This window comes from Hyla sarda, chromosome 8 (genome assembly GCF_029499605.1).
Source record: "Hyla sarda isolate aHylSar1 chromosome 8, aHylSar1.hap1, whole genome shotgun sequence".
NCBI classification, from domain to species: Eukaryota; Metazoa; Chordata; class Amphibia; order Anura; family Hylidae; genus Hyla; species Hyla sarda.
In genome coordinates, this window is record NC_079196.1 from 231,800,646 (window position 1) to 231,820,415 (window position 19,770).

The window sequence follows — 19,770 nt, forward strand, 5'->3', positions numbered from 1 at the left end:
CAGATGATCTTGTTACAATATAGTATACATGATATATAGTTATGGTGCAATGCTCTGCAGATGGTCTCGTTACAATATAGTATACATGATATACAGTTGTGGTGCAATGCTCTGCAGATGGTCTCGTTACAATATAGTATACATGATATATAGTTATGGTGCAATGCTCTGCAGATGGTCTCGTTACAATATAGTATACATGATATACAGTTGTGGTGCAATGCTCTGCAGATGGTCTCGTTACAATATAGTATACATGATATATAGTTATGGTGCAATGCTCTGCAGATGGTCTCGTTACAATATAGTATACATGATATATAGTTATGGTGCAATGCTCTGCAGATGGTCTTGTTACAATATAGTATACATGATATACAGTTGTGGTGCAATGCTCTGCAGATGGTCTCGTTACAATATAGTATACATAATATATAGTTATGGTGCAATGCTCTGCAGATGGTCTTGTTACAATATAGTATACATGATATACAGTTATGGTGCAGTGCTCTGCAGATGGTCTTGTTACAATATAGTATACATGATATATAGTTATGGTGCAATGCTCTGCAGATGGTCTCATTACAATATAATATACATGATATACAGTTATGGTGCAATGCTCTGCAGGTGGTATCGTTACAATATAATATATACTATATACAGTATAGTGCAATACTCTGCAGATGGTCTCATTACAATATAGTATACATGAGATACAGTTATGGTGCTATGCCCTGCAGATGGTTTCGTTACAATATAATATATACTATATACAGTATAGGGCAATACTCTGCAGATGGTCTCATGATAAACACACTTTATACAGTTAGTGCAATGCTCTGCAGATGGGATGGTTTCAATATAACATACTATATAGGGTATAGTGCAATGCTCTGCAGAGGGTCGTTACAGTTAGCATGTGCAGTGTGGTGCAATGCTCTGCGAAGGGTCTCGTTGCAACACAGGGTGGCATGTACTGTGTTTGGTGTGGTGCAATTCTCTGCAGATTATCTCGTTGCAGGGTAGCATATGCTGTGTGGTGGTGCAATGCTCTGCAGAGTGTCTTGTTTCAATATAGTATACAGTAGGGTGCAATGCTCTGTAGAGATATAACATAGGCCACATCTAATTAAATCCTAGTATACACAGTGTAATACTCGTTATTTGCGCAATCATGGTGTCCATACGGTTCATACGCTTGGTTTATTATGGGGATACACGCATTACTGGTACAAGGTGCACACGAGTAGAGCATCTTCACGGTTTGATAACTCCTTGAGTTTCTTATCGTCCGTACTCTCATGGTTAATTCATACGCTTATGGCCACACTGCTCGTACGCGCATAGTATGTATACAGTTTCATGTGCTAATATCATTATATACGGTACATATACTCACTGATTATATATTCACAGCATTTATACTGGGCAAACTCGTTTATGCTGTTCACCTCATGGTTATTCTCTCACTCGCTGGTGTTTTACACGGTCCACAAACTTGGCTTTTATGCTGCTCATATATTCTTGGCATGTTCACGGTCTTACGTTCTTTCTACCATGTTACGTTCGTGGCAATCAAACACCTCGTACTTATCACTGGTTCATACGCTCAAAGTGTCATTCGGTTCAAAAGTTAATGGTATTTCATACTGGTTACGGCAGTATACTGCCTATGGCAATCATACGGTTCATACACTCATGGCAGTTATAGTGGTCACACGCTCACGGTTCGTAAGTTGTTCACATGTTCACCGCAGGGTTCATACGGTTCATACGCTCATGGCGGTTGTATTGGTTACACGGTTATGGTTTTGTTGTTCACACGTTCACCGCATTCATACACGCAGGTTTCCTATGGTTCTCACACATAGTGTCATGTTGTTTCGTGCGGTTGTGGCCACGCGCTCATAGCATGTTCACAGCATTATACTGCTCATAGTACTCATACCTCATAGCGTCATACCACATATTAATTCATAGCACTCATGACGCACATATGCTGGTTATACTGCACATGTACTTGTAGCTTATATACTGCACATACACATGGCCTACATCAGGCACATACGCTTTTAGCATTGATACCGCAAGTATATTCATAGCATTATACTGCTCATAGTATCATACCACTATATGCTCATAGCATTTATTCCACATATACACTTGTTGTATTCATACCACAGACATGCTCACGTCATGTATATTGCACGTGTTAAGCCCTTGGGCTGTATTTGTGGGAGGGGGCGGTCTCCCATAAATACCCCCCTCCTGCAGCAATCAAGGCGTATGTGGCGTTGTGTGAAAGGCGTATGCGGTGTTGTGCAGTGTTTACACTGCAGTTAGCTCATACATTCCCGGTGCTGTTTCGTGTGTCCGTGTGTTCCTCCGTGTGTTTTGTTCCTGCCCGCTCCGACGTTTTGCCAGGTAAGCGCCATCTCGGCCCTGCTATGTTGTCTACATGTCACTGGCCGCCGTGCCAGCCACTGTCCTCAAGGGGTCCCTGCTCTTGTCACATCCCTCTCATTTCTCTCCTAATTGTGCCCAGTTCTGTTGTGATCAGTGTCTCCCCCACTGCGGGCTTTACTCGCTTGCAGCAGCGGGGGGGGGCTCGCTACGCGTCACGTCAGGACGGGGGGGGGGGGAGGGCCTCCGGGGATGGGTGTGGGTACTCACGGGGCCTCGTGCTTGGTTTCCCACGTACCTCTCGGTGCGCTCCGCGACGCAGTGTGTCGCGCCGCTGGTTCAGGAGCGGCCGGCGCGGCATAGCTGTGTAGCGGGGATGCCGCTCAGGGCGTGTCTACACCCGGCAGTCGCGTCCCTTGCAGCGGAGGCGGTTCTTTACAGACGGTTTTCTCTGCGGGGGGCATGGCTTTAGGGGAGGGCAGGCAGCGGCTCGCGCCACTCAGTGTGAGCTGGGGTGCTGCCGATGTTGCTGTGCTGTGCTCAGAGGTTTACCCTCTGTTGGCCAGCACTCCTGCTGCATTGAGTGCTCTAAAAAGTTCCCTCTCAGGGCATACTGCTGCAGTGTCTGCTGGTCCTGCACTACTGCACAGTGCAGTGCAGCAGGCTGGGGATCATTTTCACCTGCCAATTAACCCATTTTCTGCCCAAATCACATGTCTGGACGCTCCTGGCTCAGTTGGCACCAACACAGTGCTTCCTCAGAGCCACGGTGGTCACCCCAGGTGTTAACAGGCCTGGGGGGCAGGCATGTGGTGTACGGTTGTTCAGTATTATACACGTTTATTTGCTTGTTATATCCTAGTTACTTCGTGTCAACTCCTGCTTACCTCGGATACACAGAAGGTGTGTAGTGTAATGGTTACTCTGTGTGTAGTGCATTCGCTGGGTGGGTGGGTGGTTCAGTAAAGGTAGTTCCTGGCCTGAACCTAGCTCCGCAAATTGGTAGCGCTTGCTGGTTTAAAAAAATTTTTTAAAAAACACACGTACGCACAGTCTTAGGGGTGGGGTATACTGGCGGGTTATGTTGTGACTGACACGTCTTCAGGGCAACTTTCACCAGTTTGACTGGCTACTGACACGTCTTCAGAGCGGTCTAGGCCTTATTGTAGTCCTAGTTGTTACTGACTCGTCCTCAGAGCAAAGTTACGCATGCGACTGTCTACTGACACGTCTTCAGAGCAGTCTAGGTACGTCCACACTCCCCATTGTTACTGACACGTCTTCAGAGCAATACCACGCTATCATGCAACTCTCTACCAACACGTCTGCAGGTTAAATCTAGGATCCAGGCATGGCCGATTGTTACTGACACGTCTTCAGAGCAATACCACGCTATCATGTGACTGTCTACCGACACGTCTGCAGGTTAAATCTAGGGTCCAGGCATGGCCTATTGTTACTGACACGTCTTCAGAGCAATACCACGCTATCATGCGACTGTCTACCGACACGTCTACAGGTTAATCTACAGTACATGGAGGTATTCCATGTTCTATACTCTTTACCTGTATTACTGAAGTGTATGTACTGACTGGTGTCTGGTATCGCCCCCTACAGTACAGGGAGGTATTACATGTTCTGTACTCTTTACCTGTATTACTGAAGTGTATGCACTGACTGGTGTCTGGTAGCGCCCCCTACAGTACAGGGAGGTATTACATGTTCTGTACTCTTTACCTGTAATCATGAACTATTGAACAGAGAGGCTGGAGCTCTGTTGTATGGGCAGTGTTCATACAAATAACGCACTAATACAACTCGGTTACAATTGTATATATTGGGAGGTATTACATGTTCTGTACTCTTTACCTGTATTACTGAAGTGTATGCACTGACTGGCGTCTGGTAGCGCCCCCTACAGTACAGGGAGGTATTACATGTTCTGTACTATTTACCTGTATTACTGAACTGTATGCACTGACTGGTGTCTGGTAGCGCCCCCTACAGTACATGGAGGTTTTACATGTTCTGTACTATTTACCTGTATTACTGAACTGTATGCACTGACTGGCGTCTGGTAGCGCCCCCTACAGTACAGGGAGGTATTACATGTTCTGTACTATTTACCTGTATTACTGAACTGTATGCACTGACTGGTGTCTGGTAGCGCTCCATACAGTACATGGAGGTTTTACATGTTCTATAGTCTTTACCTGTATTACTGAAGTTTATGCACTGACTGGTGTCTGGTAGCGCCCCCTACAGTACAGGGAGGTATTACATGTTCGGCACCCTTTACCTGTATTAATTATGTGTATGCACTGACTGGTGTCTGGTAGCGCCCCCTACAGTACAGGTCTTAGGCCGAGCGCTCCGGGTCCCTGCTCCTCCCCGGAGCGCTCGTGGCATTCTCCTCTCTGCAGCGCCCCAGTCAGGCCCGCTGACCAGGAGCGCTGCACCGACACTGCCGACGGGGATGAGATTCGCATAGCGGGATGCGCCCGCTCGCCGATCGCATCCCAATCCACTTACCTGTCCCGGTCCCTGGCTGTCACGTCCTGGCGCGCGCGGCTCCGCTCTCTAGGGCGCGCGCGCGCGCGCCTGCTCTCTAAGATTTAACCCCTTAAGGACTGAGCCCTTTTTCACCTTAAGGACAAGGCCATTTTTTGCACATCTGACCACTGTCACTTTAAACATTAATAACTCTGGAATGCTTTTAGTTATCATTCTGATTTCGAGATTGTTTTTTCGTGACATATTCTACTTTAACTTAGTGGTAAAATTTTATTGTAACTTGCATCCTTTCTTGGTGAAAAATCACAAAATTTGATGAAAAATTTGAAAATTTAGCATTTGTCTAACTTTGAAGCTCTCTGCTTATAAGGAAAATGGATATTCCAAATAATTTTTTTTAATTCACATATACAATATGTCTACTTTATGTTTGCATCATAAAATCTGTGAGTTTTTACTTTTGGAAGACACCAGAGGGCTGCAAAGTTCAGCAGCAATTTTCCAATTTTTCACAAAATTATGAAACTCGCTTTTTTTCAGTTCAGGTTTGAAGTGGATTTGAAGGGTCTTCATATTAGAAATACCCCATAAATTACCCCATTATAAAAACTGCACCCCCCCCCCCCCAAAGTATTCAAAATGACATTCAGTAAGCGTTTTAACCCTTTAGGGTTTTCACAGAAATAGCAGCAAAGTGAAGGAGAAAATTCACAATCTTCATTTTTTACACTCGCATGTTCTTGTAGACCCAATTTTTTTATTTTTGCAAGGGGTAAAAAGGAGAACATTTTTACTTGTATTTGAAACCCAATTTTTCTCGAGTAAGGAAATACCTCATATGTCTATGTTAATTGTTCCGCAGTAGAGGGCTCGGAAGGGAAACTAGACCCCTCGTGGAACATAACAAGGGGTAAAGTTAACCTTAATACCTCACAGGTGATTCACGACTTTTGCATATGTAAAAAAAAAAAAAAAATTTTTACCTAAAATGCTTGGTTTCCCAAAACTTTTACATTTTTAAAAACGGTAATAGCAAAAAATACCCCCCAAAATTTGAAGCCCAATTTCTCCCGATTCAGAAAACACCCCATATGGGGGTGAAAAGTGCTCTGCTGGCGCACTACAGGTCTCAGAAGAGAAGGAGTCACATTTGGCTTTTTGAAAGCAAATTTTGCTCTGGGGGCATGCCGCATTTAGCAAGCCCCTATGGTGCCAGGACAGCAAAAAAAAAACCACATGGCATACTATTTTGGAAACTAAACCCGCTAAGGGAACGTAACAAGGGGTTAAGTGAACCTTAATACCCCACAGGCGTTTAATGACTTTTGCATATGTAAAAAAAAATAATAATAATTTTTACCTAAAATGCTTCTTTTCCCAAAAATTTTTTAAAAAGGGTAAAAGCAGAAAATACCCCCCAAAATTTGTAACACAATTTCTCCCGAGTACGGCGATACCCCATATGTGACCCTAAACTGTTGCCTTGAAATACGACAGGGCTCCAAAGTTAGAGCGCCATGCGCATTTGAGGCCTAAATTAGGGACTTGCATAGGGGTGGACATAGGGGTATTCTACGCCAGTGATTCCCAAACAGGGTGCCTCCAGCTGTTGTAAAACTCCCAGCATGCCTGGACAGTCAGTGGCTGTCTGGTAATACTGGGAGTAGTTGTTTTGCAACAGCTGCAGGCTCCGTTTTGAAAACCGTGGCGTACCAGACGTTTTTCATTTTTATTGGGGAGGGGAGGGGGGGCTGTGTAGGGGTATGTGTATATGTAGTGTTTTTTACTTTTTATTTTATTTTGTTAGTGTAGTGTTTTTAGGGTACAGTCGCACGGGCGGGGGTTCACAGTAGTTTCTCGCTGGCAGTTTGAGCTGCGGCAGAAAATTTGCCGCAGCTCAAACTTGCAGCCCGATACTTACTGTAAACCTCCGCCCATGTGAGTGTACCCTGTACATTCACATTGGGGGGGGGAGGGAACATCCAGCTGTTGCAAAACTACAACTCCCAGCATGCGCTGACAGACTGTACATGCTGAGAGTTTTAGTTTTGCAACAGCTGTAGGCACACTGGTTATGTATCACTGAGTTTGTGACCTTACTCAGTGTTTCAAAACCAGTGTGCCTCCAGCTGTTGCAAAACTACAAATCCCAGCATTACGGTGCATGGTGTAAGGTGACTGCTGGAAGTTGTAGTTTGCAACAGCTGGAGGCACACCGGTCGTGAAACACTGAGTTAGGTAAAAAAAAACTCAGAGTTTCACAACCAGTGTGCCTTCAGCTGTTGCAAAACTACAACTCAGCAGTCACCGACAGCCAATGGGCATGCTGGGAGTTGTAGTTATGCAACCAGCAGATGCACCACTACAACTCCCAGCATGCACTTTAGCTGATTGTGCAAGCTGGGAGTTGTAGTTATACAACAGCTGAAGGTACACTTTTCTATAGAAAAAATGTGCCTCCAGCTGTTTCAAAACCATAAGTCCCAGCATGCCCATAAGAGAATGCTGGGAGTTGTGGTGGTCTGCCTCCTGCTGTTGCATAACTACAGCTCCCAGCATGCCCTTTTTGCATGCTGGGAGCTGTTGCTAAGCAACAGCAGGAGGCTGTCACTCACCTCCTGCTGCTGCTCCGTCGCAGGACAGTCCCTCGCCGTGGCCGTCGCTTCTGGGGCCCCGATGCCAACAGGGACGCCGGGGATCGGGGTCCTCAGCACCCGGGGTCTTCTTCCCGCTCACGTCCTCCGGAAGAGGGGCGGAGCGGGTGCGGGAGTGACACCCGCAGCAGGCGCCCTGATTGGTCGGCCGGTAAACCGTGCCACCTCACCCCTGCTGCCACCTCACCCCTGCTGGCTCTGGCTGTTCACTGGAGACCCGATTGACCCGGAATCGCCGCAGATCGCTGGACTGAATTGTCCAGCGATCTGCCGCCATCGCCGACATGGGGGGGCATAATGACCCCCCTGGGCGATATGCCGGGATTTCTGCTGAATGATTTCAGCAGGCATCCGGCTCCGGTCCCCAACCGGCTAGCGGTGGGGACCGGAATTCCCACGGGCGTATGGATACGCCCTGCGTCCTTAAGAGGTTAAAGGGCCAGTGCACCACTAATTGGTGCCTGGCCCAATCAGTGTAATTAGCTCCCAACTGCTCCACGCCTTTATAACCTCACTTCCCCTTCCCAGCATTGCCGGATCTTGTTGCCCTTGTGCCTAGTGAAAGCGGTTCCTGTGTTTGCCTTACCAGTGTTCCTGACCTCTTGCTATCACCAGTGACTACGACCCTTGCCGCCTGCCCCGACCTTCTGCTACGTCTGACCTCGCCTCTGTCTAGTCCTTCTGTCCCACGCCTTCTCAGCAGTTAGCGAAGTTAACCGTTACCGGTGGATACGACCTGATAGCTACCGCCGCAGCAAGACCATCCCGCTTTGCGGCGGGCTCTGGTGAATACCAGTAGCAACTTAGAACCGGTCCACCGGTACGGTCCACGCCAATCCCTCGCTGACACAGAGGATCCACCTCCAGCCTGCCGAATCCTAACAACCGGGAGGTATTACATATTCTGTACTCTTTACCTGTATTACTGAAGTGTATGCACTGACTGGTGTCTGGTAGCGCCCCCTACAGTATAGCGAGGTATTACATGTTCTGTACTCTTTACTTGTATTACTGAAGTGTATGTACTGACTGGTGTCTGGTAGCGCCCCCTGCAGTACAAGGAGGTATTACATGTTCTATACTCTTTACCTGTATTACTGAAGTGTATGCACTGACTGGTGTCTGGTAGCGCCCCCTACAGTACAAGGAGGTATTACATGTTCGGTACTCTTTACCTGTATTACTGAAGTGTATGCACTGACTGGTGTCTGGTAGTGCCCCCTACAGTACAGGGAGGTATTACATGTTCGGTACTCTTTACCTGTATTACTGAAGTATATGCACTGACTGGTGTCTGGTAGCACCCCCTACAGCAGTGGTTCTCAACCTGGGGTACAAGTACCCCGAGGGGTACTTAGCAGTTCTCCAGGGGGGTACTTGAAAGAAAAAAATACAGTAATAACAGCCACTGGTTACTGGTCTGGACATATTTGAAAGAAATGGTAGTCAGACAAAACTGCACCGAGGAGCAGGAGGACAGGAAAGTGGAAGCGCAGGCACTGCGCTGCTGTGAGCAATAACTACCATCAGCTTTGTTGCTCCACTGCCCCTGCAGACCGGGGACCTACCGCTATGAACCAAAGCAATAGGTCCCCAGACCAGAGGAGCAGTGGAGCACCAAAGCAGGACAGTATGGTGGCCTACAATTATATATGGGGCAGTCTGGGGGCCTACAGCTATATTTGGGGGCACAGCACAACAGCACAGCACAACTTTATGGGGACGCAAAGCGGGTACTATTACTGTGTGTGACAATAAACATGGGGAGTTTGTAAATAGGTGGGTATTGTACTGCAGAAAGGAGCCTAAAATGTTTGTTTGGCTGGGTTCTGTGGAGAAGTCTTGTATGGGAGAAATCTTAATGGCGGTCTAGGCCAGACAGTGAAGAAAAGAAAAGTAAACAACTCCGGTTAGAGAAGACGTCACCTGTAAATCGGGGGACTTGGGAAAGTAACAGGGGCCTGCTTTAGAGGAAAGTAAAGCATATGAATTATACTATAATCACTACAAAATGTCTAGAATATGGGAGTACAATTTTTTGGGAATGGGCTGTCAAGGGGTACTCAGGCAAAAAAGGTTGAGAACCACTGCCCTACAGTACAGGGATGTATTACATGTTCTGTACTACTCTTTACCTGTATTACTGAAGTGTATGCACTGACTGGTGTCTGGTAGCGCCCCCTACAGTACAGGGAGGTATTACATGTTCTATACTCTTTACCTGTATTACTGAAGTGTATGCACTGACTGGTGTCTGGTAGCCCCCCCCCCCCTACAGTACAGGGAGGTATTACATGTTCTGTACTACTCTTTACCTGTATTACTGAAGTGTATACACTGACTGGTGTCTGGTAGCGCCCCCTACAGTACAGGGAGGTATTACATGTTCTGTACTCTTTACCTGTATTATTGAAGTGTATGCACTGACTGGTGTCTGGTAGAATCCCCTACAGTACAGGGAGGTATTACATGTTCTATACTCTTTACCTGTATTATTGAAGTGTATACACTGACTGGTGTCTGGTAGCGCCCCCTACAGTACAGGGAGGTATTACATGTTCTGTACTCTCTACCTGTATTACAGAAGTGTATGCACTGACTGGTGTCTGGTAGCGCCCCCTACAGTACAGGGAGGTATTACATGTTCTGTACTCTTTACCTGTATTACTGAAGTGTATGCACTGACTGGTGTCTGGTAGTGCCCCCTACAGTACAGGGAGGTATTACATGTTCTGTACTCTTTACCTGTATTACTGAAGTGTATACACTGACTGGTGTCTGGTAGTGCCCCCTACAGTACAGGGAGGTATTACATGTTCTGTACTCTTTACCTGTATTATTGAAGTGTATGCACTGACTGGTGTCTGGTAGAATCCCCTACAGTACAGGGAGGTATTACATGTTCTGTACTCTGCTCCTTTGGACACCAAGTATGGGCGGCTCCATTTTACTTTTTTTAGGACATTTCGTGTACTGTACAGGACCCTGAAGAAGCTCTTGTTCTCTACATAGACCAGTGTTTCCCAACGAGAGTGCCTTCAGCTGTTGCAAATCTACAACTCCCAGCATGCCCGGACAGCCAAAGGCTGTCCGGGCATGCTGGGAGTTGTAGTTTTGCAACAGCTGGAGGCACCCTGGTTGGAAAACATTGAATTAGAAAGTGATTTACAGCTCCCAGCAGATCTTTATTACTATTATATGGAAGGATTTGCTTTATCTATATTAGTTATCTACTTATTTTTCTTTAATCCTCACTTTTTCCTATTTTTGGATGACATTTTGGGGCTTCAGAACCAATTACCAGGTTTCCATAGAGTTCTTGTCTCAACATACAATGGTTTCAACATACAATGGTTATCCTGGAACCAATTAATATTGTAACTTGAGGGACCACTGTATTAACAAAAACTTAACCACTAACATAAAGTACAATATGTCCCGAAAAACAATCTCAGAATCGCTTAGATCAGTAAAAGCATCTAATGTTATTACACATGAAAGGTTTAAAAAATGGGACTTTATGAAGAGTAGGGTCCCACACAAGGGATCCGCCATGTCTGACTACAAGATGTGTCTGCTCGGAGCGGCGTATTGCTCGGGTTAGTTCAAACAGCTGGAGGCGCACTATGGGTAGGGTCACCGGTGGATCCGTAGCATAAAATACGCTGCGGATCAGTTACGTGTGACCCCACCCTAAAGGGGTACTCAGCCCCTAGACATGTTATCCCCTATCCACATGTCTGATCGCGGGGTGTCCGGATGCTGGGACCCCTGCAATCTCCGGGCCGGTGCTGTGGTGTACAGACACGCATGCCTGGGACCAGGGGGCATCAGGTGGGACAGGAGGCCCCCCACATAACCGTATCTTCCCAGTACGTAAGCGGTTGTGTCCTGGTGGTCATCGAGTCATCACTCTACATCTCACATTGATACACTAGAAATAATTCCGGGCAGGACTCCATTTTATTGACTAGTTTTTCATAATGGGCAAAAAGTTTGTTTTTCTTTAGCAATACAGGTGGCTTCTCTGTAGCAGAGCTAGTTTTGTAATATTTTGTGATATTGTCTGACTATCTATATTGAAGTATGGTTACTATCAGCCCATTCCGATAAAAAAAAATAAAAAATATAAGCCCCGGGTGTACTTATCAGGCATTGGATGGGAAAGAACATCAGCATCTATAATCTGGAATAACCACTGGACCACCAGGGACAATAGTGTCCTCTATATACCGGAGACAATAATGTCATCTATTTACAAGTGATAACAATGTCCTTTATATGATGCCATCTATATAGCAGGAAAAATATGTTCTCTATATACTGTCGATAATAATGTAGTCTATATAAGGGAGAAATGATATCCTCTATATACTGGGGATAATGACATTGTCTATATACCTGGGATGATGATGTCCTCTATATACTGGGGATAATGATGTCATCTTTATACCAGGGATGATGATGTTGTCTATATACCAGATATAATGATGTTGTCTATATACCAGGGATGATGATGTTGTCTATATACCAGGGATGATGATGTTGTCTATATACCAGGGATGATGATGTTGTCTATATACCAGATATAATGATGTTGTCTATATACCTGGGATGATGATGTTGTCTATATACCAGGGATGATGATGTTGTCTATATACCAGATATAATGATGTTGTCTATATACCAGGGATGATGATGTTGTCTATATACCAGGGATGATGATGTTGTCTATATACCAGGGATGATGATGTTGTCTATATACCAGATATAATGATGTTGTCTATATACCAGGGATAATGATGTTGTCTATATACCAGGGATAATGATGTTGTCTATATACCAGATATAATGATGTTTTCTATATACCAGATATAATGATGTTGTCTATATACCAGGGATAATGATGTTGTCTATATACCAGGGATGATGATGTTGTCTATATACCAGGGATGATGATGTTGTCTATATACCAGGGATGATGATGTTGTCTATATACCAGGGATGATGATGATGTTGTCTATATACCAGGGATGATGATGTTGTCTATATACCAGGGATCATCATCACGGTACAGTCTATAGAGGATGTGTATATAGAGGGGGGCTGTGTATATAGAGGATGTGCATAAGTTACCAGATGACTTGGATAGACTAAGTGTCTGGGCCTCCACTTGGCAAATGAGGTTCAATGTGGATAAATGTAAAGTTCTGCATCTGGGTACTAATAACCTGCAGCGTCGTATGTCTTAGGGGGGGGCTGTGTATATAGAAGGGGGGCTGTGTATATAGAGGGGGGCTGTGTATATAGAGAGGGGGGCTGTGTATATAGAGGGGGGCTGTGTATACTAATAACCTGCAGCGTCGTATGTCTTAGGGGGGCTGTGTATATAGAGGAGGGGGGCTGTGTATATAGAGGGGGGGGGGCTGTGTATATAGAGGGGGGGGGGCTGTGTATATAGAGGGGGGGGGGCTGTGTATATAGAGGGGGGGGGGCTGTGTATATAGAGGGGGGGGGGGGGCTGTGTATATAGACGGGGGGGGGCTGTGTATATAGAGGGGGGGGCTGTGTATATAGAGGGGGGGGGCTGTGTATATAGAGGGGGTGGGGGCTGTGTATATAGAGAGGGGGGCTGTGTATATAGAGGGGGGCTGTGTATACTAATAACCTGCAGCGTCGTATGTCTTGGGGGGGGCTGTGTATATAGAGGGGGGGGGCTGTGTATATAGAGGGGGGGGGCTGTGTATATAGAGGGGGGGGCTGTGTATATAGAGGGGGGGGGGCTGTGTATATAGAGGGGGGCTGTGTATACTAATAACCTGCAGCATCGTATGTCTTAGGGGGGCTGTGTATATATAGAGGGGGGCTGTGTATATATAGAGGGGGGCTGTGTATATATAGAGGGGGGCTGTGTATATAGAGGGGGGCTGTGTATATAGAGGGGGGCTGTGTATATAGAGGGGGCTGTGTATATAGAGGGGGCTGTGTATATAGAGGGGGCTGTGTATATAGGGGGGGGCTGTGTATATAGAGGGGGGGGGCTGTGTATATAGAGGGGGGGGGGCTGTGTATATAGGGGGGGCTGTGTATATAGGGGGGGGCTGTGTATATAGAGGGGGGCTGTGTATAGAGGGGGGCTGTGTATATATAGAGGGGGGCTGTGTGTATATAGAGGGGGGGCTGTGTGTATATGGGGGGGCTGTGTATATAGAGGGGGGGCTGTGTGTATATGGGGGGGCTGTGTATATAGAGGGGGGGGCTGTGTATATATAGAGGGGGGCTGTGTATATAGAGGGGGGCTGTGTATATAGAGGGGGGGGGCTGTGTATATAGAGGGGGGGGCTGTGTATATATAGAGGGGGCTGTGTATATAGAGGGGGCTGTGTATATAGAGGGGGGGGCTGTGTATATAGAGGGGGGGGCTGTGTATATAGAGGGGGGGCTGTGTATACTAATAACCTGCAGCGTCGTATGTCTTAGGGGGGCTGTGTATATAGAGGGGGGCTGAGTATATAGAGGGGGGGCTGAGTATATAGAGGGGGGGCTGTGTATATAGAGGAGGGGGGCTGTGTATATAGAGGGGGGCTGTGTATATAGAGGGGGGCTGTGTATATAGAGGGGGGCTGTGTATATAGAGGGGGCTGTGTATATAGGGGGGGGCTGTGTATACTAATAACCTGCAGCGTCGTATGTCTTAGGGGGGATTAAACTGGCAGAGTCACTGGTAGAGAAGGATCTTGGGGACTTGTAGATCACAGACTACAGAATAGCACAATGTCAGGCTGCTGCTTCCAAGGCCGGCAGGATATTGTCATGTATCAAAAGAGGCCTGGACTCCAGGGACAGGGACATAATACTCCCCCTTTATAAAGCATTGGTACAGTCTATAGTGTATAATACTCCCCCTTTATAAAGCATTGGTACAGTCTATAGTGTATAATACTCCCCCTTTATAAAGCATTGGTACAGTCTATAGTGTATAATACTCCCCCTTTATAAAGCATTGGTACAGTCTATAGTGTATAATACTCCCCCTTTATAAAGCATTGGTACAGTCTATAGTGTATAATACTCCCCCTTTATAAAGCATTGGTACAGTCTATAATGTATAATACTCCCCCTTTATAAAGCATTGGTACAGTCTATAGTGTATAATACTCCCCCTTTATAAAGCATTGGTACGGCCTCACCTGGAATATGCTGTTCAGTTTTGGGCACCTGTCCATAAAAGGGACACTGCGGAGCTGGAAAGGGTGCAGAGACGCGCGACTAAACTAATATGGGGCCTGGAACATCTTAGCTATGAGGAGCGATTAAAGGAGTTACAATTGTTTAGTCTTGAGAAGAGACGTATAAGGGGGGATATGATAAACGTATATAAGTATATTAATGGCCCATACAAAAAATATGGAGAAAAACTGTTCCAGGTTAAACCCCCCCAAAGGACGAGGTGCCCCCTCGTCCTTTGGGGGGGTTTAACCTGGAAGAAGAAAAAGTTTTTAGTCTCAAGGGGCGACACACCTTCTTTACCGTGAGGACTGTGAATTTATGGAACGGTCTACCTCAGGAACTGGTCACAGCAGGAACAATTAACAGCTTTAAAACAGGATTAGATACATTCCTGGAACAAAATAAGATTAATGCTTATGAAGAAATATAAAATCCCATCCCTTCCCCAATATCGCGCCGCGCCCCGCCCCTTAATTCCCTGGTTGAACTTGATGGACATATGTCTTTTTTTCGACCGTACTAACTATGTAACTATGATGATGTTGTCTATATACCAGGGATGATGATGATGTTGTCTATATACCAGGGATGATGATGATGTTGTCTATATACCAGGGATGATGATGTTGTCTATATACCAGGGATGATGATGTTGTCTATATACCAGGGATGATGATGTTGTCTATATACCAGGGATGATGATGATGATGTCTATATACCAGGGATGATGATGTTGTCTATATACCAGGGATGATGATGATGTTGTCTATATACCAGGGATGATGATGTTGTCTATATACCAGGGATGATGATGATGTTGTCTATATACCAGGGATGATGATGTTGTCTATATACCAGGGATGATGATGTTGTCTATATACCAGGGATGATGATGATGTTGTCTATATACCAGGGATGATGATGATGATGTTGTCTATATACCAGGGATGATGATGTTGTCTATATACCAGGGATGATGATGATGATGTTGTCTATATACCAGGGATGATGATGATGATGATGTTGTCTATATACCAGGGATAATGATGTTGTCTATATACCAGGGATGATGATGTTGTCTATATACCAGGGATGATGATGATGATGTTGTCTATATACCAGGGATGATGATGATGATGATGTTGTCTATATACCAGGGATAATGATGTTGTCTATATACCAGGGATAATGATGTCATCTATATACCAGAGACAATGATGTCATCTATATACCAGAGACAATGATGTCATCTATATACTGGGGATAATGATGTCATCTATATACCAGAGACAATGATGTCATCTATATACTGGGGATAATGATGTCATCTATATACCAGGCACAATTATATATTTCATATATTTGATCACTGCTCACTATTGGATACACAATAAACTACTGTCCAACCGATGCTGGAAGGAAGAGAAAGTCCGCTTCCCACCGGGCACCAGGCACCTGTTGTAGCACCGACATATATATAGAGAATGAGTACGTGGTAGATATGACACAATGGTCTCCTGGCCTCTTTTACTTGTGGATTTGCCGGCGTAGTCTGTGGGGCAGAAGGATTTGGGGCACATTTATAGAGATCACCCGGCAACGGTCTATACAGATGACCCATTAGAAGTCACAGATTAATAAGTCCAAAAAGATGAAGTTGTGTTGAATTCTTCTGATAGAAAAAGTCTGTGGTGCTCAGCGTCAGGGGATTCATGGACCCTTCTATGTTTTATTCCTGTACAAGAAACAGATAATAGACTTATCGATTGCCATAGAACAAATCCCCTACTGAGCTTTGTGCAGAAATGTTTAGAGACTTCTAATTAAGTCTCATGGGAGCAGAGGAGAGAAAACATCGAGGGAAAGAGTGGAGGCAGACCCCAGCCCGCCTGTAGAATTAAGGCAGACCCCGCCCTTACTTTAAAATGTAGATTGACCCCGCCCCTGCTGTAGAGTGGAGACAGACCCCAGCCCGCCTGTAGAATTAAGGCAGACTCCACCCCTGCTGTAGAGTGTAGATTGACCCCGCCCGTGCTGTAGAGTGGAGACAGACCCCAGCCCGCCTGTAGAATTAAGGCAGACCCCGCCCTTAGTTTAAAATGTAGATTGACCCCGCCCCTGCTGTAGAGTGGAGACAGACCCCAGCCCGCCTGTAGAATTAAGGCAGACTCCACCCCTGCTGTAGAGTGTAGATTGACCCCGCCCCTGCTGTAGAGTGGAGGCAGACCCCAGCCCGTCTGTAGAATTAAGGCAGACCCGCCCTTACTTTAAAATGTAGATTGACCCCGCCCCTGCTGTAGAGTGGAGACAGACCCCAGCCCGCCTGTAGAATTAAGGCAGACCCCGCCCTTACTTACTTTTCTCCTTGTTTTTGTTTTTCTTTTTAAATATTTAGCTGGAAATAAAAGTGAGATATTAATTGGAGACATTGGAGAGGTCAGTATTTGCAGCAGCTGTAAGGGTTAAATGCTCTTTGGTAGTCTTAAAGGGGCCTGTGAAGGTGAGAGGCCAGTACCACTAATGCTTCTACACAGTAATAATGCCTTGTGTCCCCATATAGAAATAATGTTCTCCTGTGCCCCATATAAGAATAAGATCTCCTGTGCCCCATGAAGTAATAATGCCTCCTGTACTCCATATAGTAATAATTCCCTCCTGTGCCCCATATAAGAATAAGATCTCCTGTGCCCCATGAAGTAATAATACCTCCTGTACTCCATATAGTAATAATGCCTCCTGTAGTCCATATAGTAATATTGCCTCCTTGTGCCCCATACAGGAATAATACCCTCCTGTGCTCTAATATAGTAATTATGCCCCTTTTTGCCCCATATTGTAAGAATGTCCCTTATGCCCCCATATAGTAATAATTCATCATGTGCCTCCATATAGTAATAATTCCTCATGTCTCCATATAATAATTCCTCATGTGCCCCCATAAAGTAATAATTCCTCATGTGCCCCCATATAGTAATATCTCCTGTGCCCCCATAAAGTAGTAATTCCTCATGTGCCCCATATAGTAATAATTCCTCATGTGTCTCCATATAGTAATAATATCTCCTGTGCCCCATATAGTAATAATTCTTCATGTGTCTCTATATAGTAATAATATCTCCTGTGCCCCATATAGTAATAATTCCTCATGTGTCTCCATATAGTAATAATATCTCCTGTGCCCCATATAGTAATAATTCTTCATGTGTCTCCATATAGTAATAATTCTTCATGTGCCTCCATATAGTAATAATATCTCCTGTGCCCCCATATAGTAATAATATCTCCTGTGCCCCTATATAGGAATAATGCCCCAATGTGGCCAATGAGAAAAAAAATTACTAATTACCAATAGTAATCTCCTCATCTCATCTGCCCCCTTAATGATTGGATCATCTCTTCAGGGCTGCAGCCTGTGAGGTGCCGGGACAGGATCCCCGGGCAGATGGGATGAGGTCATCGCTCCGGTCAGTGCGGGGAAGTGTCTGGCAAGTATTCAATGAAATGATTGGGAGATGATGACGAAGTGTCGGCCGATTGAGTCTCATGAAGTAAATGGACTGTCCCTACCAACTATAGATTGACCTCTAGGGGGCACCCTACTACCTGTACCTTTATCACTATAAACCCATAGGTCACCTTTCTTCAGCACATTGTTTAGTGTTTCCAGTCTCTTCTGCAGCTCCGGAGAAGAACTCTTCTTATCATCTTCAGTGAAGAGGAGGAGCTCGCTGGAAAATTCACCGATAGACGCCTGACTGGAAAGAATCCTGGTCCTGTCCTCCTCACCGCTACTCTCCAGATCATCGATCACCACAATCACATTGTCCTTCCCTGGAGGACACAGAAGGTATGACACATAGGAGAAATAGACAGATAGATAGATAGAAAGATAGATATGAGATAGATATGAGATAGATATGAGATAGATATGAGATAGATATGAGATAGATATGAGAGATAGATATGAGAGATAGATATGAGAGATAGATATGAGAGATAGATATGAGATAGATATGAGATAGATATGAGAGATAGATATGAGATAGATATGAGATAGATATGAGATAGATATGAGATAGATATGAGATAGATATGAGATAGATATGAGATAGATATATGAGATAGATATATGAGATAGATATATGAGATAGATATATGAGATAGATATGAGAGATAGATATGAGAGATAGATATGAGAGATAGATATGAGATAGATATGAGATAGATAGATAGATATGAGATAGATAGATAGATATGAGATAGATAGATAGATATGAGATAGATAGATATGAGAGATAGATAGATAGATAGATATGAGATAGATAGATAGATATGAGATAGATAGATAGATAGATATGAGATAGATAGATAATCAACCTGGTATGTCATCATTCATTTCTTGAACAACTACCACCATCATTTGTTCTCACCACTGCATATCTATTTAGCTGTATTTAAATAATCAACCTGGTCTGTCACTCATCCTGTGATTGTGTACTCCCATTCTCCCATTATTGCATTGTCATGTATATTTATTACTGTTATCTGGTTAGTGTTTCTATTTTGTTTGATCACATTTTATTTCCCCTGAGTGATCCCAAACTGTTTATTTTTTTCTTAACTTTATTCCCCAAACTTTATTGCTCCCCACCCTGTTTCACACCTGATTGCACTCCTCTGCCAATTCTCTGGCTTACCCTAGCACTGTATATCAGAGGCTACAGGTCTGTTGACCTTAGGTCTGGAGACATCTAAAGCTGCTATCTAAAGTGCTTCTTAAGTGTGACATCAAGAATTATACCAGAATTGAACCAGAAGGGAACAAAAGGTAACTAACTCAACATTATAACTACAAAAGTAAGTCACTCTTTTTCAGAAAAAAACTAAACACAAACATGCACTCACTTATTATTTACATCATTGCGATACATTTTCTCTTCTATCCCCCACCAATTTCTCCGGTGGA

The 19,770-nt window shown here is 44.8% G+C and overlaps 2 protein-coding genes across 6 annotated transcripts in view; one reads left to right on the forward strand and one right to left on the reverse strand.

Moving 5' to 3' along the window:
* Positions 1 to 2,934, reverse strand: part of LOC130285389 (uncharacterized) — an 84,710-nt gene extending 81,776 nt beyond the window's left edge. Inside the window, exon 1 of the mRNA XM_056536748.1 lies at positions 2,677 to 2,934. The gene's annotated coding sequence lies outside the window, so the exon portion shown is untranslated. The remainder of the gene's footprint in view (positions 1 to 2,676) is intronic.
* Positions 1 to 19,770, forward strand: part of LOC130283886 (uncharacterized) — a 67,474-nt gene that overhangs the window by 569 nt on the left and 47,135 nt on the right. For 2 of the 5 annotated variants that reach the window (XM_056533538.1, XM_056533536.1), the window contains exon 2: positions 18,484 to 18,651. The exons of 1 other annotated variant lie outside the window; for it this stretch is intronic. The gene's annotated coding sequence lies outside the window, so the exon portion shown is untranslated. Of the gene's footprint in view, positions 1 to 2,153; positions 2,428 to 18,483; positions 18,652 to 19,770 lie in introns of those variants that run through there. 2 more of the 5 variants (XM_056533537.1, XM_056533541.1) reach the window with 2 other exon arrangements.